Source organism: Arachis hypogaea, chromosome 14 (assembly GCF_003086295.3).
Source record: "Arachis hypogaea cultivar Tifrunner chromosome 14, arahy.Tifrunner.gnm2.J5K5, whole genome shotgun sequence".
NCBI lineage: Eukaryota > Viridiplantae > Streptophyta > Magnoliopsida > Fabales > Fabaceae > Arachis > Arachis hypogaea.
In genome coordinates, this window is record NC_092049.1 from 40,833,690 (window position 1) to 40,857,971 (window position 24,282).

Sequence of the window (24,282 nt, forward strand, 5' to 3'; positions counted from 1 at the left end):
ATTTAGCACGCTATTGCAACTCCCCGGCAACGGCACCAAAAATTGACGTGACAGAAATTGGCCGATTAAGAAATTAATATAAGAAATACGTTGCAAGTACAGTTCTTAACCAGCAAAAATCCGCTTATCAATTTAGAAGGGTTGTCACAAATTTAGAATAAAAATACTGGGAGTAGGAATCCCAGGTCGTCTCCCAACGAATTGACAAAAGAGTGCTATTTTATTAGTTAGGAATTTTCCATCGAATTTTAAGATTTGAATAACAGAAAAATAAAGGATTGAGAATTAAAGCAATGTAAATTAAAAGAGATTTATGAATTCAGAATAAAAAGCCTCGACCGCGGGAATGATTAATTGGAGTTCTATCCTTGTTGGATTTTCTCAAGGGTAGTATCAAAAGGTTGTTATTTTCACTTAGTTAACCCTTACTAATTAAAGGAAAGTTAAGTGATTGAGCTAACGCTTATTCGCAAGTCCTAATCCTCTCCCTTGGGAAGGATTAGCGTTAGTAAATAGAGAATTAGCCAACAACTTCCAATTTAACTAATCACTTGAGCATTCCAACTCAAGGGTCTCCTTTTAATCAACCCCCAAGTCAAGTTGGGAGTCTACTCCATTGACATAAATATAACGCTCACAAAAATATAAGAAGGAGACATGATAAATTAAATAAAATAGGAACTGAAAATTAATTAAAGGTAAAAATAATTCTTAGCATTAATAAATCCCAAAATGTAACATACTTATCTGAACAGGGTTAATAAGTAATAAAAAGAGTAAAGGAATAAGAAAGCAAACTAGAATAATAGAAACTTCAACGGAGGTAATGACTCTTCTTAATATCCAAAGCAAAAGCATAAAACTAGAAATCTATGAATGTAAAGGAAACCTAGAGGAAGTAGTAATTTCTCTCTAAGATTCAAAACTAAACTAAAACTATGCGAATGAGAATGTGTGTTGAGTCTCTGCTTGTCCCCTGGCTCTAGTCTATGTTTCTGGGCCGAAAACTGGGTCTAAACATGGCCCAAAATCGCCCCAGCATTTTCTGCGATTTCTGCAGGTCGCGCATGTCACGCGAACGCGCCAGTCATGCGTACGCGTCAGGTGCGTGTACGCATCGATCCTCGCTGGTCAACTCTTTAGTTTCTTGTGTTCTTTCCATTTTTTCAAGCTTCCTTTTCATCCTCTAAGCCATTCCTGCCCTATAAGGCCTGAAAACACTTAACGTACAGATCACGACATCGAATGATATAGAGGGGAATTAAAATACACAATTTAAGGGCTTAGGAAGCAAGTTTTCCATTATAGAACAAAACTAGGAAGGAATTATAAAATCATGCAATTTGTATGAATAAGTGTGCAAAGACTTTATAAAAACCACTCAATTGAGCACAAGATAAACCATAAAATAGTGGTTTATCAAGCGTTTTTTTCTTTCGCTCTTTTATTGCTTCGTTTGTTCCTCGAGGGGGTTACCTCCTTAGGAATACGCACGCACTTTTTAATGCCTATTGATTGGGCTTTTAATTCCTTTTGCCGTTCCATTCCCTCGCTTAATTTGAAATTGAAAGGGTTTAGACTTTTTCTTTCAGTTTCTTGCTCTCATCCGTTTCATTTGCTCAGTGAAAAGAAGCTTCCTTTCGTTCATCTTCTAACTGCCCCAACACTCCAAGATTGTTTCTTTCTTAGATATTTAGAGTTTCCATCTCTTAGTGGAGATTGTTCGTGGCTTGCTGCTTGCTCGTTTGTCTTCTTCTGCAGGTTGGTGCTTTTGCTTTATGCCTTTTACGTATTTTATTTGTTGTCCTCCTTTGCGCTTTACTCTTACATGTTTTCTTTTTGTACAAAGTTTTGATCTTTGCTGAGCTTCTTTTTGAAAAAGGTTGAAGCTTTCTGGTGATTTTTGTATTCCTTTGTTTCTTTAAAGTTGCGATCTTTTTATTTCTGTTTGCTTTGGAAATGTAGGCATTTAGGTTTCTGTCACTATCTCCGATGTTTACTTTGTTTGAGAAGTCTAGGGTTTTGGTTTTCTGCGACATTTCTTTTTCTATGTTCTATATTCTTGCCTCCAAAGGGTGCCTCTGGGCTTTTGGTGTTGATTTCTTTGCTTTGTGTGAATCCTGGGGTGCCCTTTTGCTGCCAGACTTGTTGCTTGTTGGTTGTTTCTTCCTTTTCTATTGCTGTCTGAGTTGTTTGGTAGTGACCGTTTATATTTTCTTGCTGTAGGTATAGTTGGTATATGTCTTCTAGTAAGAATATTGTCGAGATGTCCTCAAAGGTCCCTGCTGGTATGGCCGTTTGGTTAGATTCCATAGTCTTGATGTGTGTTACTGTAGCCGACCCAGAATACTGTGAGAAGCTTAGGAGATTTCATAGGGTTTGTGAGTGTAGGGAAGATGAGAAGAACTATGAACTGGTGTCACCTGATCTTGAAGAGAGAGTTAGTTTCCCTCCTTTAGATCGGACAGAGCGTCCTTTCTTTTACGCCTATGACTATTTCTTTAGCCAACTAGGTATTACCCTTCCTTTTATTGCCTTTGAAACCGAGCTCTTGTGGAACTGTAATGTGGCCCCTTCACAGCTTCATCCGAACTCTTGGGCCTTTATAAAGATTTTCCAATTGTTATATCAAGAACTAGGTGTTCATCCTTCCCAGCCCCTTTTCCTCTACCTGTTTGTGCTGACCAAAACCCGGAGTGGCCAAGAAGAAAGCTTCTTGGATCTTCTTCCGGGCTATTCAGGGGAGAAAGTTTTTTTCTATGTATGATGACTCATTTCGTGACTTTAAGAACTTCTATTTTAAAGTCCGAGCTGTTGAGGGTGCTCGCCCATTCTTTCTGGATAAGAATGATGAGCCGACCTTTGCTTTATAGTGGCAAAAAGACCCTGTAGTCCTCAAATATCCTTGGGAAAGTTTAGATGAAGTGGAATAGGCCTTTGTAAATGTTTTAGAGGAGCATTGGGGGGAGCCTCCTCATCTGGACACTAAGAGATTTCTAGGAGATCCTTCCCTCCTCTGCTCTGAACTAAGTAGTCTCCGACTTCTTTTTTCATAGAAGTGGTTTTCTTTTACTATTTGTGGTTATTGTCCTTTTTTCTATCGTGTAATTGATAAACCCCAATTTTGTGGTTTATCTTGTGCTTATTTTGGGGGATTTTATCACCTTTTCCCACATTTATTCAATGAAATAGCATGGTTTTGCAATTCTCCCTTGAATTGTGCTTAAATGTGAAAACATGCTTTTTAGGCCTTAAAATAGCTAAATTCAATTCACTTTAATTTCATTCGATGCCTTGATGTGTTTGTTGAGTGATTTCAGGTTCATAAGGCAAGTATTGGATGGAAGAAGTGAGAAGAAAAGCATGCAAAGTGGGAGAACTCATGAAGAAATGAAGGAACCGTAAATTTGTCAAGCCTGACCTCTTCGCACTTAATCGACCATAACTTGATCTACAGAGATCTAAATCAGACGTTTTCAGTTGCGTTGGAAAGCTAACATCCAGGGCTTCGAAATAATATAAAATTTGCTATATGTTGCTTTGTGTTCAGAGGCGTGCACGCGCCATGTACGCGTGCACGCCGATGCTGCTCGTGGCCCACTAAAGATGAAATCGCTGGGGGCTATTTCTAAAGCACTTTGGGCCCAACCCAACTCATTTCTGATGACATTTCATGCATAATTCAAGCTTGGTCAAGGGGGGAGCAATTGTTTGTAGCATTAGCATTATGTAGGTTAGTTTTTAGAGAGAGAAGCTCCCTCTTCTCTCTAGAATTAGGTTAGGTTAATCCATCTTAGATCTAGGCTTAATTCCAAGTTCTCATCTTATTTTCTTTCCAATTTCTTGTTTCTACTACTCTATGCTTCTTAGTTCTCTTGTCAATTTTACTTTTATGTCTCTTTAGGTTTATGAATATTCATGTTGGATCTTGTTTACATTTGATGAAATTTAATGTTGATGTTCTTTTATTGATGATTTGAGTTGTTGATTTACTTTTCTTACAATTGGTAGTTGGTAGATTTAGTATTCTTGCACATTTATTATGCTTTCCTTTATTACCCACCAAGTGTTTGACAAAATGCTTGGTTTGGCTTTAGAGTAGCTTTTGAGCATTCTTGGCTTGGGAAGAGTAATTGGGCAATCTTGGGTCATTAATACCCAATTTACATTGGTGATCTAGAGTTGTTAGTTAATATCATTTTCAATGACGCTAATCTTTTGTTAATTCAATTAGTGAGTTGATTAGGATTTTTTATTTGAGATTAACTAGTCTTGTTTGACTTTCTCTCATGGAAGATAACTTACACCTTCTTCCAATGTTGGAGATGACGAAATAAGATAAATTCTTGTTAATTATCGTTATGATTAATGGCTAGGATAGAAAGTCTATGATCTCAAACCTTGCCATGAATGTCTCTCTTTATTAATTTCTTTCTTTAATTGCCCTCTTTACTTTTCTTGTCATTTATTTTATTGCCCCTTCTATCAACCAAACCCCATTTGTTCCTTCATAGCCAATAATTGAGCACTTCATTGTAATTCCTTATGAGACGACCCGGAGTCTAAATACTTCGGTTAATTTTCATTGGGGTTTGTACATGTGACAAAACCATATTTTAGTTTGATGTGAGAGTTGTTTGTTGGTTTGGAGTTATGCTTACAACGAAGTAATTCCTTTCTTTAGGAAGAAAATCTAGACCGACGAAATTTTTCAGAGATGGTGAGCTCTTCCGATTCGATGAAAATGTTTCGTAAAGCAAAAAAGGCAGTGGCCATCCAGAACTTATCAAGGAAGACTTCGGGGGAGGGTTCTTCAGAACAGTTGCCTCCAAAGAAGCCGGCAACAGAGTCTCAGGGTCTGAGGAAGATTATCCCGACCCCCGTGAGTTCGAACAGTTCCTTCTGATCTGTCTCAGACGACCTCTGGTGCTGCCTTCTCCCCTACTTCTTCTGGTCCCCCTCCTAAGAAGCAAAAGATTGTTGGGACTTATAATCTAAATAATGAAGAGTTTGATGGTGTGGCCTTTGCCACAGAATTGATTGCTCCTCATGGAAAGGTTCCTCTAGATGACGTGTCGATCCTTCACCATCTTGATTTTATATCAAGTAATAGTGTTCGGATAGCCAATCTCAGTGCGGCTCTTTCCCGGGTTGTCAAGGAATCTCCGGTCCGTGCTACTAAGGCCTTTCTAGAGGATGCCAAGTCTAAGTATGATAGGATTAAGGCTTTGAAGGATGAGTTTGATGCCAAAGTTGCTAAATTGGAGATTGATGTCGATAAGGAGAAGGCTCGGGCTACTGCAACGGAGGCAGCTGCTAACCTGGCCGAGGAGACGGCTAAGAAGTATAAGGAGAGCTATACCCACACCTATGGCGAGCTCTTGGAGACTAAGGAGAGACTTCAGTCTGCCCAAGATGATTATGCCGAGCTTTAAGGCCATATGGTGAGTAGCATGACCGACATGTATGAAAACTTGAAGGCTCAAGTTCGGGTTCTGGCTCTAGAGGCTGACCACTCCTTGTTTAGCCTGGACAATGTTATTGAGGATGGTAAAATTGTGCCCGCTCCAGATGATGTTGATGAGGGTCCTCCTCTTGTGCCGCCGGCTAAGGCTTTATCATCTTCTGCCCCTGCAACTTCTCCGACCGAGGTGGTCCCTTCTGGGCCCGAGCCTGACTAGGAAATTCTGAATGGGCCGGATGGAGTTGTTAGTGCCACTCCAATCTCGACTATCCTACCTCCTCCTCAAGATGTTGCTACTTGGGCGAACTTGGATCCCCTATGATTCCCTTGTTATGTCTTTGTTTTGATTATGTATTGGTATAGTCCGACCTGTGGACTTGTTGAACTTGTTGTTTTCTGTAAGTTTCTGTGGATGACCTTTGTTAATACTTGTGCTAGTTGCTTCTTAGCAACTTTTTTTTTGCTTTTATTTAAAAACACTTTCGACTCTTGGGTTGCTTTTGGGCAGCCCTTGAGCTTTTAATGTTTGTGTTTTGCTGATATGCCAGTTAAACCTTTGGCGAGTTGCTTAATATTTGGAGTTTGTTCGTTTTAACCCTTGTGCTTTTATGGCGAAGTGGTCCCTTTGTGGTTTCCCCTATACCTTAGTACTCCTTGGTTCGTCGCCTTTATCAAGGCAGTACAACCTTTTGTTTCTTAGGTCGCGCCTTGCTGACTTCGACCTTTATGGCTCCATTGTCCGGGCTTTTTAGCCGGTTCCCAACAACTTTTTAGGTAGTGTTCTTACATAAAACCTTTTATTTGTAGTTGTTGGGACGACTTTCTTGCTCCATCTTTGAGATCGTGCTCTTGCTTTAAGGAAAATCCCTTTCAGGGCTTTGTACCTTTTTAGCTGAGCACTTCTTTGGCCTTTGCGAGATGTTTTTATCCCCTTTCAATGATCCTTTCATTGGCCCGACTTCTCTGTCGGTGCCTTCTTAAGTTATTTTTAGTAATCCCATTTCTATTTAGGCCTCGTCAGGTCACTTTATCTGGGTTACTTTTTATAACTCCTTGCATTAACATGAGCTTCAATCGCTTTACCTTACCGAGCTCTCTTAATCGGGCGATGAATTTTGCGTTTTATGAGCGTAAATTAACGCGTCTTGGTAGGAAACTTTTTAGGGAATCGATAACTTTCATTCAAATAATAATAAGATAAGATATAAATAAAAAGTGTGTACATGTGAGTGCTTACCCTTCTAGGTCGGGCAATTTTTTAGATCTCGGCCTGGCACCTCATTAAAAATCCTTTTTAGCAAAAAGAGTGCACCTTGGCCTAAGATCTTTACCTTTTTCTAAATATAGTACCTTCTTAGGTTACAGGCGTGCCATGACCTTGGTAGCTCCCGCCCTTCGAGGCCGGAGACCCTGTAGTAACCTTTCCCTAGTACTTCTGTAACTTGATATGGCCCTTTCCAGTTGGCTGCTTGCTTCCCTTCTCCCGACCGACCTGCTCCGATATTATTTCGGAATAAGATGAGATCGTTGGTGGTGAAGCTTCAATGGATTACGTTCCGATTATACCTTAAAGCCATTCGACGGTTTAGCGCTTCCTCTCTAATCCGAACTCTTTCTCGGACTTCCGGAAGTAGGTCGAGCTCTTTCCTTTGAGCTTGAGGGTTGGTGTCTTCGTTGTAGAGGATCACTCTAGGGGATCCTTCTTTTATTTCTACGGAAATCATTGCCTCCATTCCGTAAGCAAGTCGGAAGGGTGACTCTCCAGTGGTGGAGTGTGGTGTTGTCCGATATGCCCATAGGACTTGCGGGAGCTCTTCGGCCCAAGCCCCCTTAGCATCCTGTAGTCTCCATTTTAGCCCGGCCAGTATGACTTTGTTAGCGGCTTCTGTCTGTCCGTTGGCTTGTGGGTATTCTACAGAGATGAACTGGTTCTTGATTTTCAAATTGGCTACCAGGTTTCTGAAGCCCATGTCGGTGAACTGAGTGCCATTGTTTGTGGTGATGGAACATGGGACCCCAAACCTTGTGACAATATTTCTGTATAGGAACTTCTGACTTCTTTAGGAGGTGGTAGTGGCTAAAGGTTCAGCCTCGATCCACTTTATAAAATAGTCTATTCCTACAATGAGGAACTTGACTTTCCCTGAACCCAGGGGAAATGGTCCGAGGAAGTCGAGCCCCCACTTTGCGAATAGGCAGGGTGAAGTGAGGCAAATGAGTTCTTCGGGCGGAGCTATATGGAAGTTGGCGTGCTTCTGACATGGGGAGCATGTCTTGACGAACTCTGCTGCTTTTTTTTGTAAGGTCGGCCAGTAGAAACCAGCTCGGAGTACCTTTTTAGAAAGAGCTCGTGCACCAAGGTGGTTGCCGCACATGCCAGTGTGGACTTCTTCTAGGACCTCTTTTGTGGTAGAGGTCGGGACGCACTTAAGGAGGGGTGTTGAGACCCCTCTTCTGTATAGGATGTTATCTATCAAGGTGTAGTACTGTGCCTCCTTTATGAGCCTTTTTCGCTTCCTTTTTGTCTGTGAAAAGTATTTCGGATTTGAGGTAGTTGATTATGGGATTTATCCATCCTTGGTCTTGGTCCAATATGGTTAGGACCTTCTTTTCTTCTGAGGTTGATGGATTTTGCAGTGTTTCTTGGATGAAGCTTCTATTATTGCTCCCTGGTTTGGTGCTGGCTAGCTTTGAGAGTGCATCAGCTCGGGCATTTTGTTCCCGAGGTACATGTCGGATCTCATACCCCATGATTTTTCCGAGCTATTCTTTAGTTTTGCTAGGTATTTCTTCATGGTGGGATCCTTGGCCTGATAGCTCCTTCTATTTGTGATGTGACTACTTGTGAGTCGTTGAATATGGTAAGGTTTTGAGCTCCAATTTCCTTAGCCGGTTTCAAACTAGCCAGTAAGGCCTCATACTCTGCTTAGCCATAAGTTTAGTGACAAATTGTATGTTGCATTGCCCATGACTTGGACTAGAACTTTGATGCGCTCTATTGCTTGATTTCAGGACCAAAGGAAGCAAGGAATGAGAGGTAACTTGCAAAGTTAATGAGAAAAGTGATTGCCAATAACGCTCTCAAAGCCATCATTGACCACGTTAAGAGTCACGTTAACTAAGTCAACGTGAACTCTAACGTGGAGAAGGGAAGTTGAGCCAACGTTAGTGACACTTAACATTGTCACTAACGTTGGCAAATGCTCATAAGTGGCCACGTTAGAGTCCATGTTAACTTAGTTAACGTGGCCTCTAACGTTAGAAAGGGGGAGAAACGCCAACGTTAGTGACATTCAACATTGTCACTAACGTTGGCCTAAGGAGAAACATACCACGTTAACTCCCACGTTAACTTGGTTAACGTGGGAGCTAACGTAAGAAGCAAGCATGGTCGACAACGTTAGTGACACCCAACATTGTCACTAACGTTGGAAGCAACAACCCCCCAAGGAGCCACGTTAACTTAGTTAACGTGGAAGCTAACGTTGATGAGTGAAAGAATGGCCAACGTTAGTGACACTCAACATTGTCACTAATGTTGGGGATGGCTAAGCATGGCCACGTTAGAAGCCACGTTAACCTAGTTAACGTGGACTCTAACGTGAGACATAGGGGCACCTTGGAACGTTAGTGACAATGTTGAGTGTCACTAACATTCTCGAAGGATGGCAAGCCCACGTTAAAGAGCCACGTTAACTAAGTTAACGTGGGCTCTAACGTGGGAACAAAGGGGGCTTTTCAAAGTTATTGGAAATGTTAAGTCTCAATAACGTGTGCGAAGGACTTAGAGGCAACGTTAGTTGTAACATTTATGCCACTAACGTTGAAGTTAACGTGGCTTTTACTTAGTAACATTAGTGAGAAAGTTGATTGTCACTAACGTTCTCGAACTTATATTTTCACTAAACGTTAACACCCCTAACGTCCTGAGCTAAAGTCTCTGCCCACTTCACATTTTCTCTCTGCAAGTAAAGCCAAGCCCAAATGAAGAAGAGAACTGCTTCAAACTCAAGATCCAAAGGCCCAAGACTTGAAGAGCCAACTAGAAGCTGAGAGAAGTAGTATATATAGGAGTAGCTTTGAATTGTTAAGGAGTTCTGGAAGTTGGAAAAGAGAACTACTCTCTATTATTTTACTTTCTCTGAATTCTTCTAGTTTTATGATGTATTCTCCATCTTTGTTTTTATTTTCTAGAGCTATGAACAACTAAACCCCTTTCATTGGGTTAGGGAGCTCTGTTGTAATTTGATGGATCAATACTAATTTTCATTATTCTTCTTCTATCTTTTCTCTTGATTTTACTTGAAAGCTTTCGATCTTCATCCAATTGAGTAGTTATCTTGGAAAAGAAGCTATTCAAACTTGGATCTCTTCTGAACCTTGAAAGAGGAATGAAGAGATCAAGCTAGAAATGCTTTCTCATGCTGGACCAAATTGGGTTTGGATGGGTATGTGACTATAACCCTCTCAATACTTGATTTGGGAAATGCATGTGGTATAATCAGTGACCATGTTTCATCTCTTCTCATGAGCAATTGACCAAGGAATTGGCTATTGATCAAGATTTGAGAGATTGAATTGCAAGAAATTGTAATTCAATCAATTAAGATTGCCAAGGAGATCAATGAGTGCATTGATTGAGGAAGAGATAAACTTGATTCGGAGAATTGCTACATCTCCTAAGCCCAATGAACTCCCCATCTCTGATCTTACCCATTCTCTTTAATTTCTGCCATTTACTTTTATGAGCAAATCCCCCATTCCCATTTAAAATTCTGCAATTTACTTTCAGTCATTTACTTCCAGTCCTTTAATTCTAGCACTTACTTTTCTCTTATTTACATTCCCGCCATTTTATTTTCTGCAACTCTCAACCCAAGTTCTGGATTCGCTCAACTAGAACATTCTTCTAATTAAAGTTGCTTTATCAATCAATCCTTGTGGGATTCGACCTCACTCTATTGTGAGTTTTTACTTGACGATAAATTCGGTACACTTGCCGAAGGAAATTTGTTGAGAGACAGTTTCCACCCGCATCAAGTTTATGGCGCCGTTGCCGGGGATTGATTGTGCATCAACAATGATCAAATTGGAAGATCACTAGATTGAGCATTTTTATTTTGTGAATTTCATTTTCAGTTTGAGTGATTCACTTTCTGTTTTAGCTAAACTTCTTCCCTTCCCCGTCTACTCTTTTGTTTTTCTTTGTTATTTTCAATTCTGTTTGCTAACCCACTAACTGTTTGATATATTGCATCACCCACAACTAACAGTAATTCTGACAAAAATACTTTTTGCACCCATCTTTTCTTGCTTGCACTTGATGGTTGTATGACAGGGAGAAGAAGCGGGACTTCAACTTCCTTCGATTCTGAACCTAAGAGGACCTTCCTTAGAATGAGGAGGGAGGCAAGAGGAAAGAAAGTGGTTGGTGCTGAGGAAGAAGAGGAATTCTTTGAACCAAACATGGAAGATAACATGGAAAACCATCATGAAGAAGAGGATCACAACCATGGGGGAGGAGGTGGAGCAAATCATGCTAGGGAGGATAGAAGAGTTTTGGGCTCTTACATCAATCCAAACCCAGGCAATTGTGGAAGTAGCATCCAAAAGCCAACAATCCATGCCAACAACTTTGAACTTAAACCACAGCTCATCACCCTTGTTCAGAACAACTGTTCGTTTGGAGGAGGTGTTCAAGAAGACCCCAATCAACATTTGACCACCTTCCTGAGAATATGTGACACAGTGAAGTCTAATGGTATTCATCCTGACGCCTATAGACTGCTCTTATTTCCATTCTCACTCAGGGGCAAGGCAGCCAAGTGGCTGGAATCTTTCCCAAGGGAAAGCTTGACAACTTGGGAAGACGTGGTAAACAAATTCTTAGCAAGATTTTACCCTCCTCAACGAATCAATAGGCTGAGAGCTGAGGTTCAAACTTTCCGGCAACAAGATGGTGAGACTCTATATGAAGCATGGGAGAGGTTTAAAGACCTAACAAGGAGGTGCCCACCAGATATGTTCAACGAATGGGTGCAGCTGCACATTTTCTATGAAGGGCTCTCTTATGAGTCAAAGAAGGCCGTAGACCATTCATCCGGAGGATCTTTGAACAAGAAGAAGACTATTGAGGAAGCCATAGATGTTATTGAAACAGTAGCAGAGAACGACTACTTCTATGCTTCCGAAAGAGGGAACACAAGAGGAGTAATGGAGCTAAACAATGTAGATGCTCTGTTGGCCCAAAACAAGCTCATTACCCAGCAGCTGGCTGACCTCACCAAGAAGATGGAGAGGAACCAAGTAGCAGCAATCTCAACTTCATCAACAACCCAAGAAGGAGTGAATGAAGAAGCAGAGGGTAGTCAGGAGCAAGTCAACTACATTGGGAATTCACCAAGGAAAAACTATGATCCATACTCCAAGACCTACAACCCTGGGTGGAGAAACCACCCAAATTTTGGGTGGGGAAGTGAGCAAGATCAAAACCAAGATCAGAGACGTTACAACCCCCACAACAACACTTTTCCACACGCCTATCAAAACCAAAACAGCACATGCTCCGAATCACCCATCAATTGATGACAAGCTCTCTAAGATCGAAACCTTAATTGAAGGAGTATGCAAAGACATTCGAAACAGTAAAGCATTCAGAGAGGAAGTGCAGTCAAACATGCAGAATCAAAATGCTGCCATCAAGAAACTGGAGACACAAATCAGCTATCTATTTAAGCAGCTTCCTAACCACAACCTTTGCTATGATGCCAATTCAAGCAAAAGGGAGGAGTGTCAAGCTATCACACTCAAGAGTGGGAAGGAACTGAAGGAACTGCCCCAAAAACCACAAGAAGAAGGCTCAAATGAAAAGGGAGAAGAGCAAGATGGAGTTCAACCTCCCACGCCAAGTCCGCAGAAAGAAAAAGGGATGCCACAACTGAACATCTCAAGAGCTCCATATCCCTAGCTATTGAAGAAAAAGGAAGATGAGAACCAGTTCTTGAGATTTTTGGAAATCTTCAAGAAACTACAAATCAACATACCCTTTGCTGAAGCCATAGAACAAATGCCACTCTATGCCAAGTTTTTGAAGGAGTTAATGACTAAGAAGAGAAGCTGGAAGAACAATGAAACTGTGATACTAATCGAAGAGTGTAGTGCTATCATTCAGCATAAACTACCCCAGAAACTGAAGGATCCTGGGAGTTTTTAGATCCCTTGTATTATAGGAGAAATCATAGTAGAGAAGGCTCTTTGTGACTTAGGGGCCAGCATCAATTTGATGTCAGTAGCTATGATGAGAAAGATGAAAATTGAGGAGGCTAAACCAACAAAAATGGCCCTACAACTGGCAGATCGATCGTTCAAATTCCCTCACGGGATAGTAGAGGATTTGCTGGTAAAAGCGGGAGATTTCATATTTCCAGCAGATTTTGTGGTGCTGGACATGCAGGAGGACGCCAAGACCTCCATCTTCTTGGGAAGGCCATTCTTGGCCACTGCTGGAGCTGTCATTGATGTTCAGAAGGGTGACCTCACCCTGAGATTACACAATGAAAAGATGACATTCAATGTGTTCAAGGCCATGAGTTACCCACCAGAACAATTGGGGGAATGCATGAGGTTAGATGCACTTGAGGATAAAGTGCAGGAGAATTTTGAAGAAGAAGAACCTGAAGAGGACGAGAGATTGGTGGAGGAAGAATCTGAATCAAGTGAAGAGGTAGCCACAGCAGAAATACATATACCAGATGCACCAAAGGAAGGGAACAAAAGTTGGAAGCACCCAAACTTGAACTCAAAGCACTGCCACCCACTCTCAAATATGCATATCTAGAAGAAAATGAAAACTACCCAGTGATCATAAATTCATCCCTCAGTCAAGATCAAGAGGACGAGCTACTCAAGGTGCTGTGGGAGCATAAGGATGCCATTGGATGGACCCTTGCTTACTTGAAGGGAATCATTTCAGCCATATGCATGCATAAAATACTGTTGGAAGATGATGCTAAGCCATCCATTCAATCCCAAAGAAGGCTGAACCCAATCATGAAGGAAGTGGTACAGAAAGAGGTTATGAAGCTTTGGCAAGGAGGGGTCATATACCCAATTTCGGACAGCCCTTGGGTTAGCCCCATACATGTTGTGCCCAAGAAGGGAGGAATCACTGTGGTTACCAATGAGAAGAACGAGCTCATACTTACAAGGACCGTCACAGGATGGCAGATGTGCATAGACTACAGAAAACTCAATGAGGCTACACGAAAAGACCATTTTCCCCTTCCATTCATGGATCAGATGTTGGAAAGACTTGCAGGGCACGCATATTATTGTTTTCTCGATGGTTATTCAGGATATAACCAAATAGTGGTTGATCCCAGAGACCAAGAGAAAACCTCATTTACTTGTCCCTATGGAGTGTTTGCCTATAGGCGCATGCCATTTGGGCTATGTAATGCACCTGCAACTTTCCAACGCTGCATGCTTTCTATCTTTTCAGATATGATAGAAAAAATCATTGAAGTTTTTATGGATGATTTCTCGGTATTCAGAGATTCCTTTCCTAGTTGCCTACATCACCTTGCCTTGGTATTGAAAAGATGCCAAGAGACCAATTTGTCTTGAACTGGGAAAAATGTCACTTCATGGTGACAGGAGGAATAGTCCTTGGTCACAAGGTCTCTCACCAAGGCATTGAGGTTGATAGAGCTAAAGTAGAACTTATTGAAAAACTACCCCCACCCAGTGATGTCAAGGCAATTAGGAGTTTTTTAGGGCATGCTGGTTTTTACAGAAGGTACATTAAAGATTTTTCAAAGATAGCCAAGCCCTTAAGCAATCTCATTGTATCTGATACACCATTTATCTTTGATGAAACATGCATGCTAGCATTTGCACATTTGAAAATGAGGTTATCCTCTGCCCCTATCATTTCCCCACCTGATTGGAACCTACCATTTGAATTGATGTGTGATGCATCGGATTTTACAGTTGGGGCAGTGTTAGGACAAAGGAAAGATAACTTAGTTCGTGTGATATACTATGCTAGCAAAGTCCTTAATGAAACTCAAAGAAATTATACCACTACTGAAAAGGAGTTGCTAACAATAGTTTTTGCATTTGACAAATTTAGATCATACCTCATTGGTGCTAAAGTGATTGTCTTTACAGATCACACAGCACTTAAATATTTGTTTGCCAAGCAAGAATCAAAGCCAAGACTAATAAGGTGGATCTTACTGTTGCAGGAATTTGATAGTGAAATCAGAGACAAGAAAGGAGTGGAGAACAAGGTGGCAGATCACCTATCCAGAATCCCTCATGATCAAGGTGGAGGAAATGATACAAATGTGAACGAGCTCTTCCCTGATGAGCAGTTGATGACAGTTCACAAAGCACCATGGTTTGCAGATATTGCAAATTTCAAGGAAACTAGGGCATTACCCCCAGGGATCAATAAACATCAAAAAAGGAAGCTCATGAATGATGCAAAATACTTTGTCTGGGACGAGCCATATCTCTTCAAAAAATGTTCAAATGGAATCCTTAGAAGATGTGTTTCGGAAGAAGAAAGAAAAGAAGTCCTGTGGAATTGCCACGGTTCATGTTATGGCGGGCACTTTGGAGGGGACAGAACTGCAGCAAAGGTGTTACAAAGCGGATTCTTTTGGCCCACCCTTTTCAAGGATGCCAAGGAACTAGTAAAAAGCTGCAATGAATGCCAAAGATCTGGAAACCTGCCCAAAAAAAACGCCATGCCACATAATTTCATCTTGGAACTGGAACCGTTTGATGTGTGGGGAATAGATTTCATGGGACCATTCCCAACCTCATATGCAAACAAGTACATCCTAGTAGCAGTGGATTATGTTTCCAAGTGGGTAGAGGCTATTGCAACCCCAACTAATGATAACAAGGTAGTCATGAACTTCCTCAGGAAGAATATTTTTAGCCGGTTTGGAGTCCCAAGAGCCCTCATCAGTGATGGAGGGAGCCACTTTTGTAACAAACCACTAGAAGCTCTCCTCCTACGATATGGGGTAAAACATAAAGTAGCCACACCTTACCATCCTCAAACAAGTGGGCAAACTGAGATATCCAACAGAGAGCTAAAGAGGATCCTGGAAAAGACTGTGGGTGCATCTAGAAAGGATTGGTCGAAGAAGCTGGATGATGCTCTTTGGGCATATAGAACAGCATTCAAAACTCCACTTGGAATGTCTCCATATCAACTGGTCTATGGGAAGGCTTGTCATTTACCACTGGAGCTGGAACACAAAGCTCTCTGGGCTATCAAGATACTAAATTTTGACAGCATTGCTGCTGGTGCAAAAAGGATCTTGCAGTTGCAAGAGATGGAGGAATTCAGGTCACAAGCCTATGAAAACACTATGATGTATAAAGAAAAGGCAAAGAGAAAACATGACATGCATCTTGTGCCCAGGAGTTTCGAAAAGGGGCAGCGAGTACTCCTTTACAATTCTAAATTAAGGTTGTTCCCAGGAAAACTCAAGTTAAGGTGGTCCGGACCTTTCATGGTTACGAAAGTATCACCATATGACCACATCGAAATCACGGATGAAGGTTCAGAGAGGACTTTTACAGTGAATGGACAAAGACTCAAGCATTATCTGAGCAACATGGGGGAAAACCCCAGAGTAAAGTACCATCTCAAGTAATTAAGGACTCGTCGAGCTAGCGACGATAAAAGAGCGCTTTGTTGGGAGGCAACCCAACCTCAGGTAGTTTCACTTTCATCTTTATTTCAATAAAAAAATCACAAGTCGTTTCCCATGTATTGTAAGGAGCTAAGTTTGGTGTTCCACACCAGAAAGATCCAAGAGTGATGGTGTAATTCTAAGTTTGGTGTTCCACCAAAGGACGTTGGTTAAAATTACACTCCACTCCAAAAGAACATTGCTAGCTCCATCCAATCAAGAGAAACCACTTAGATGTAGCTAGACTATAGGTGATCATTGCTTTGTTGACAACAAGATATGGGGTTCTCTGCATATGTGCAATATTTGCACTGGGCAAGGAACTAAGTTTGGTGTTCACACACCAAATTGAGTTCAAAAAGCACCAGCATACATGCAAGCTAACTATGTCTCAAGTGCTTTGGGAACAAGCAACTTCCAGTAACCTTGCAGGAATCTTATGAGGAAATAGTGCACCTCCACCCAAAGAAGCGAGGCAGCAAAAACTAGGATGATGACAAAGTGAGAGGGCAACCAGAAATCATCACCCGAAGGTTGTATTGTTACTTAATTCCATTGTACTCAGAATTGTTGAAAGTTGGAAGTCCGAATGCACTTTTGATTTGTAGTTACTCGTAGTTGAACCCTTTTTAAATTCTGTCTTTTAAGTTCTGAATAGGTCTATGTGCACGAGTCTTTATGTCACTGCATCCCTACTTTACTTACTTGTATGCTTGTCCCTTTTAATCAAATGAAGAGAGAATGTTTATGTTTCAAAAGACCAGAGAGGAGTTCATACTATGGAGTACATTCATGAGTTTGTGGTATGATCATAAGTTAGCTAAGTTAGTTCAACCATAAGGTGGGATGACAACTATCTGGCCTGAATACTTTGCTTTGAATATATTCATGAGACTAAGTATATGACAAGATCCTAATAAGAGAAAGAGAAAAGAATAATAAAAGTGGAAAAACAAAAGAAAAAGAGTAAGCAATAAGGCTAGGCACCAATGGTTTTGATCTTAAGATATGTGTCTGTGGTGTTCCTGTGTGAGGGATCTACTTGGATGAATAAGCTCTTAGGGGTGCTTTATCACGTGGTAACTTGGGTTAACTAACCCGGGATTATCAGCTGAAAGTCCATTATCAAGAGTAACCCTCACCACAGAGTATTTAGTAACCCAAAGAGGTGCTGGACACCAAGATCTCAAGAAGGAAAATAAATGAACTATATGCCTGTAGTGCGTATGTATGGGGGAGAGACTTGAGGGAGTAAGTCCTTAGGGGTGCTTCAACACCTAGTACCTTGAACCAACTGGTTCGGGAGTGTTGGCTGAAAGCTTATCTTAAAAAGTTGCCCCCTTACAGAGCACTCAGCCTAAGAACACCAATAAGCTCTGAAATGACAATAAAGGGATCAATGAATAAAAGTCTCATGGGATGTAAGCAAAGTGAGTTTTTTAAGACATGATAAAGGTCTGAAAGCCAGGAATGAACCTAAGTTGTTATGCATGAAACCACCATAAAATCAGTGATATGACTTCCATAAGAATGACTCATTGCTCTTGGCATTCCATTCATCATTCTCTTGTTCCAGTACTTGCTTAGGGACAAGCAAGCTTTAAGTTTGGTGTTGTGATGCCAGGGCATCTTGGCCAGTTTCACTGACCTTTTCTTTACTGTTTTTAGGTTAGTTTCATGCATTTTCTTAGGAAATAAGCTAGTTTTGGGTAGATATTAACTTACACCTTGATTCAAGCATACATTGTGCATTTTACATTATTTCATGAGGATTTTGCATAAGTTTAGTGACAAATTGTATGTTGCATTGCCCATGACATGGACTAGAACTTTGATGCGCTCTATTGCTTGATTTCAGGACCAAAGGAAGCAAAGAATGGGAGGTAACTTGCAAAGTTAATGAGAAAAGTGATTGCCAATAACGCTCTCAAAGCCATCATTGACCACGTTAAGAGTCACGTTAACTAAGTTAACGTGAACTCTAACGTGGAGAAGGGAAGTTGAGCCAATGTTAGTGACACTTAACATTGTCACTAATGTTGGCAAATGAACATAAGTGGCCACGTTAGAGTCCACGTTAACTTAGTTAACGTGGCCTCTAACGTTAGAAAGGGGGAGAAACGCCAACGTTAGTGACATTCAACATTGTCACTAACGTTGGCCTAAGGAGAAACATACCATGTTAACTCCCACGTTAACTTGGTTAACATGGGAGCTAACGTAAGAAGCAAGCATGGTCGACAACGTTAGTGACACCCAACATTGTCACTAACGTTGGAAGCAACCACACAACCCCCAAGGAGCCACGTTAACTTCCACGTTAACTTAGTTAACGTGGAAGCTAACGTTGATGAGTGAAAGAATGGCCAACGTTAGTGACACTCAACATTGTCACTAACGTTGGGGATGGCTAAGCATGGCCACGTTAGAAGCCACGTTAACCTAGTTAACGTGGACTCTAACGTGAGACATAGGGGCACCTTGGAACGTTAGTGACAATGTTGAGTGTCACTAACGTTCTCGAAGGATGGCAAGCCCACGTTAAAGAGCCACGTTAACTAAGTTAACGTGGGCTCTAACGTGGGAACAAAGGGGGCTTTTCAAAGTTATTGGAAATGTTAAGTCTCAATAACGTGTGCGAAGGACTTAGAGGCAACGTTAGTGGCAACGTTTATGCCACTAACGTTGAAGTTAACGTGGCTTTTACTTAGTAACGTTAGTGAGAAAGTTGATTGTCACTAACGTTCTCGAACTTATATTTTCACTAAACGTTAACACCCCTAACGTCCTGAGCTAAAGTCTCTGCCCACTTCACATTTTCTCTCTGCAAGTAAAGCCAAGCCCAAATGAAGAAGAGAACTGCTTCAAACTCAAGATCCAAAGGCCCAAGACTTGAAGAGCCAACTAGAAGCTGAGAGAAGTAGTATATATAGGAGTAGCTTTGAATTGTTAAGGAGTTCTGGAAGTTGGAAAAGAGAACTACTCTCTATTATTTTACTTTCTCTGTATTCTTCTAGTTTTATGATGTATTCTCCATCTTTGTTTTCATTCTCTAGAGCTATGAACAACTAAACCCCTTTCATTGGGTTAGGGAGCTCTGTTGTAATTTGATGGATCAATACTAATTTTCATTATTCTTCTTCTATCTTTTCTCTTGATTTTACTTGAAAGCTTTCGATCTTCATCCAATTGAGTAGTTATCTTGGAAAAGAAGCTATTCAAACTTGGATCTCTTCTGAACCTTGAAAGAGGAATGAAGAGATCAAGCTAGAAATGCTTTCTCATACTGGAACAAATTGGGTTTGGATGGGTATGTGACTATAACCCTCTCAATACTTGATTTGGGAAATGCATGTGGTATAATCAGTGACCATGCTTCATCTCTTCTCATGAGCAATTGACCAAGGAATTGGCTATTGATCAAGATTTGAGAGATTGAATTGCAAGAAATTGTAATTCAATTAATTTAGATTGCCAAGGAGATCAATGAGTGCATTGATTGAGGAAGAGATAAAAATGAACTTGATCCGGAGAATTGCAACATCTCCTAAGCCCAATGAACTCCCCATCTCTGATCTTACCCATTCTCTTTAATTTCTGCCATTTACTTTTATGAGCAAATCTCCCATTCCCATTTATAATTCTGCAATTTACTTTCAGTCCTTTAATTCTAGCACTTACTTTTCTGTTATTTACATTCCCGCCATTTTATTTTCTGCAACTCTCAACCCAAATTCTGGATTCGCTCAACTAGAACATTCTTCTAATTAAAGTTGCTTGATCAATCAATCCCTGTGGGATTCGACCTCACTCTATTGTGAGTTTTTACTTGATGATAAATTTGGTACACTTGCCGAAGAAAATTTGTTGGGAGACAGTTTCCACCCGCATCAGTTGGTTAGTCCGTATTATGATGGTGTGTGCTTGAAAGTATGGTCGAAGTCGTCGGGAGGTGAGTATAAGTGCGTAGGCAAAATTTTCTATCTTTTGGTAGTTTAGTTTAGCTCCTTGTAAAGCCTTACTGATAAAGTAGATGGGCTGTTGTCCGTTCTTGTCCTCCCTGACTAGAGCCGAGGCTATTGCCCGATTTCCCACGGCGAGGTAAAGGATCCATTTTTCTCCTGGCCGGGGTCGAGTTAGGATGGGTGGCTGTCCTTGAAATGTCTTGAAGTCCTGAAAGGCTTGTTCACATTCTGGGGTCCATTCAAACCTCTTTCCTTTCCTTAATGTTGCGTAGAAAGGAAGAGATCTTAAGGCCGATCCATCTAGGAATCTAAACAGGGCTGCTAATCTTCCATTTAACTATTGTACCTCTTTGACACAGCTCGGAATATTCATGCTGAATATGGCCGGACATTTATCTGGATTTGCTTCAATTCCTCTCTGGGTGAGCATGAAGCCCAAGAATTTGTCGGCTTCTACCGTGAAAGTGCACTTTGCGGGATTTAGCCTCATCCCGTGCTTTCTTATAGTGTCAAATACTTCGGCAAGGTCGACTAGTAGTTCTTCTTTCTTTTGTGTCTTTATCAACATGTCGTCGACATAGACCTCTATCAATTTTCCGATGTGGTTGGCAAAGATTTTGTTCATCAACCTCTGGTATGTAGCCCCTGTATTTTTAAGTCCAAACGGCATAACTACATAGCAGTAGTTTGCCTTTGGGGATAGGAACGAGGTTTTTTCTTGGTCGGGTTGATACATCGGTATTTGGTTGTACCCTAAGTAGGCATCTATGAAAGAAAGGTACTTGTATCCCAATGAGGCGTCGACTAGGGTGTTTATATTTGGGAGTAGATAGGGATCTTTTAGGCAGGCTTTGTTAAGGTCAGTGTAATCAGTGAATATCCGCCACTTCCCATTTGACTTTTTGACCAGTACGACATTGGCCAGCCAAAATGGGTACTTGACTTCCCTTATGAACCCTGCTTCTAAGAAGGCATATACCTGTTCCTCCACAACTTGTGATTTCTCTAGGCCGAGCCTTCTGCGTTTCTGTTGTACTGGCCAAGATCCAGGGTACACTGCTAGTTTATGGCACATTAGTCCGGGATCGATGCCAGGCATGTCCGCAGCCTTCCATGCAAAGAGATCAAAATTATCCTTTAGGAGCTTTGTTAGCAGCTCCTTTAGGTATTGTTTTAGATTCACCCCTATATTTGTTGTTTTGTCTTGAGTGTCTCCAATTTGAACTTCTTCAGTCTCACCTTCCGGTTGAGGACGAAGTTCTTCGCGAGCTCTGATTCCCCCGAGTTTAATGGTATTGGTTTCTTTTCCTCTGGGGTTCAATAGAGGAGGTTGGTGAAGAAAAGATAGGAAATATTGATGAGAAAGAGGTAGACAACCAAGAGGTGGAGGTATGAGTGCAAGAGTCCAAAAGAGTAACTCCACTCCAAGGTCTATTTGGGTGCTTTAATGGTAATTCAATAGTTCGTTCATCCGAGTGCAAGCATAGAGATCAACAAAAAGATGAATGGGAAACTAGAGTATGGGATCCCGGTATAAGTTCCAACGATCAGCACTTTTCGATCCCAATTGCTTGCTTGAGGTTGCTTGAGAATTTGATGTGCTTCCTTTGGGATCCCGGGGGATTTTGAAATAGCAAATATGGGTGGTAACTCAAGGATGAAAGGAAGCACAAGCCACCTCGACAAGAGTTTCATCAAATGTCCAACTTAAGGACAATAAACCAAAGTGCTAGGTAGGAGACACCCCATCATGGTAATATCCTTCTAACCCTTTCCTTCTTTTAGATTTTGTTTCTTGAATATTTGCTTATCTTGCTTAGCTTAGTTTAGTGGCATTTTGGTGATTGATTAGGTTATCTTACTGGAATAATGTATTTTTGGGGATATAATATGTTTTAGGGGATGAAAATCTATGTTGAATATCATGTTGGAACTCTAGGGGCTTAAAAATATTTTGTGAAAAAACAGAGTTTTGTGCGTACGCACACACCTATGCGTACGCACACTACCCCATTCTCATTGATTTGTGCGTGCGCACACACCTCTGCGTACACACACTCCATTTCATGCTCCCTACTGGGTGCGTGCGCACCAATATGTGCATACGCACACCTGTCCTTTAACCCTGAGTCAAAAAAAATTTTGCTTTCTATGCGTACACACTAAGCTATGCGTACGCACACCTCTTAATTACCTCCCTGCCACGTGTGTGGGCACACGCTTGTGTGTGAGCACACTCTCTAATTTTTGCCTAATGTGCGTATGCACACCGGCCTGTGCGTACGCACAAGTCGCATTTTAAGCATGGGTTTGAATCAGAATTCTTATTGTGCCTTCACCCACTCCCATCCCTTTTCCTTCTTTTTTGCTCACCCAACCCAGCCCAACCCTTAAACCACCCATCCCTCCGTCCGACACCGCTACTACCGCCGGCAACCACTGTCGCCTCCTGTTCCGAGGGTTACCTGAAACTGTAGGTCGATCTCGGACGAGATCTTCCATACTGGTCGGAGCTGTTATGTCCGACTTGTTGGACTTGTTGGTGATGTTGATCCTTCGTCACCGGAGGGTGGTGGTTGCTGCAAGGGACTCGGATGTTTAAGTTAGCAAGGGTATTAAGCAGGTTTTTTTAGTAGAATCAGAGTATGAATTATACCTGGGTGCTCTAGTGTATTTATAATGATGTGGAGTGACCTTTATGGGATAAGATAGTTTATCTTATCTTATCTTTGAGTGAAGTCATCTTATCTTTAAGGGAACCGCCCTTATCTTTCTAGGCTTGGGCTGCCTTTGGATTTGGGTCGTGTTCCTCCGTTTGGGCCCTTTTTGGGCTTCTCCTTGGTGATTTGGCCAAACTCTTTAAGAAGAGGTTAGGTAATCCTGACCTGAAGAGGTCGGTCGACTTGCCGTCTATCAGCCCAGGTCATACAACTCGACCCAGGGCATGAACAGTGTGATGAGCGGATAATTTATACGCTTTTTGGCATTGTTTTAGTATGTTTTTAGTATGATTTAGTTAGTTTTTATTATATTTTTATTAGTTTTTAAATAAAAATCATATTTCCGGACTTTACTATGAGTTTGTGTATTTTTCTATAATTTCAGCTATTTTTTGGCTGAAATTGAGGGAGCTGAGCAAAAATCTGATTCAGGTTGAAAAAGGACTGCAGATGCTGTTGGATTCTGACCTCCCTGCATGCAAAATGGATTTTCTGGAGCTACAGGAGTCCAAATGGTGCGCTCTCAATTGCGTTGGAAAGTAGACATCCAGGGCTTTCCAGCAATATATAATAGTTCATACTTTGGTTAAGGATAGATGACGTAAACTGGCGTTAAACGCCAGTTCCATGTTGCAGTCTGGCGTCAAACGCCAGAAACAGGTTACAAATTGGAGTTGAACGCCAGAAACAAGTTACAACCTGGTGTTCAACTCCAAAAACAGCCTAGGCATGTGAGAAGCTTAAGTCTCAGCCCCAGCACACACCAAGTGGGCCCCAGAAGTGGATTTATGCACCAATTATCTTAGTTTATTCATTTTCTGTAAACCTAGGTTACTAGTTTAGTATTTAAACCACTTTTAGAGGTCTATTTCGCATCTCATGATATTTTTTAGATCTGAACTTTGTACTCTTTGACGGCATGAGTCTCTAAACTCCATTGTTGGGGGTGAGGAGCTCTGCTGTGTCTCGATGAATTAATGCAATTATTTCTGTTTTCTATTCAAACACGCTTGTTTCTATCTAAGATGTTCATTCGCACTTCAATATGATGAATGTGATGATCCGTGACACTCATCACCATTCTCAATCTATGAACGCATGCCTGACAACCACTTTCGTTCTACCTTCGATTGAATGAGTATCTCTTGGATTCCTTAATCAGAATCTTCGTGGTATAAGCTAGAATCCATTGGCAGCATTCCTGAGAATCCGGAAAGTCTAAACCTTGTCTGTGGTATTCCGAGTAGGATTCAGGGATTGAATGACTGTGACGAGCTTCAAACTCACAAGGGCTGGGCGTAGTGACAGACGCAAAAGGATCAATGGATCCTATTCCAGCATGAGTGGGAACCGACAGATGATTAGTCGTGCGGTGACAGCGCAGCTGGACCTTTTTCACTGAGAGGACGGATGGT

General features: G+C 41.3%; 1 non-coding gene across 1 annotated transcript; it reads right to left on the reverse strand.

Annotated features, from left to right (window-relative positions):
• Positions 1-11,383: 11,383 nt before the first annotated feature.
• On the reverse strand, positions 11,384-11,490 carry LOC112746032 (small nucleolar RNA R71). Its single transcript, XR_003173932.1, has one exon. It is a non-coding gene; the product is annotated as a small nucleolar RNA R71 (small nucleolar RNA).
• Between the last annotated feature and the right edge of the window lie 12,792 nt (positions 11,491-24,282).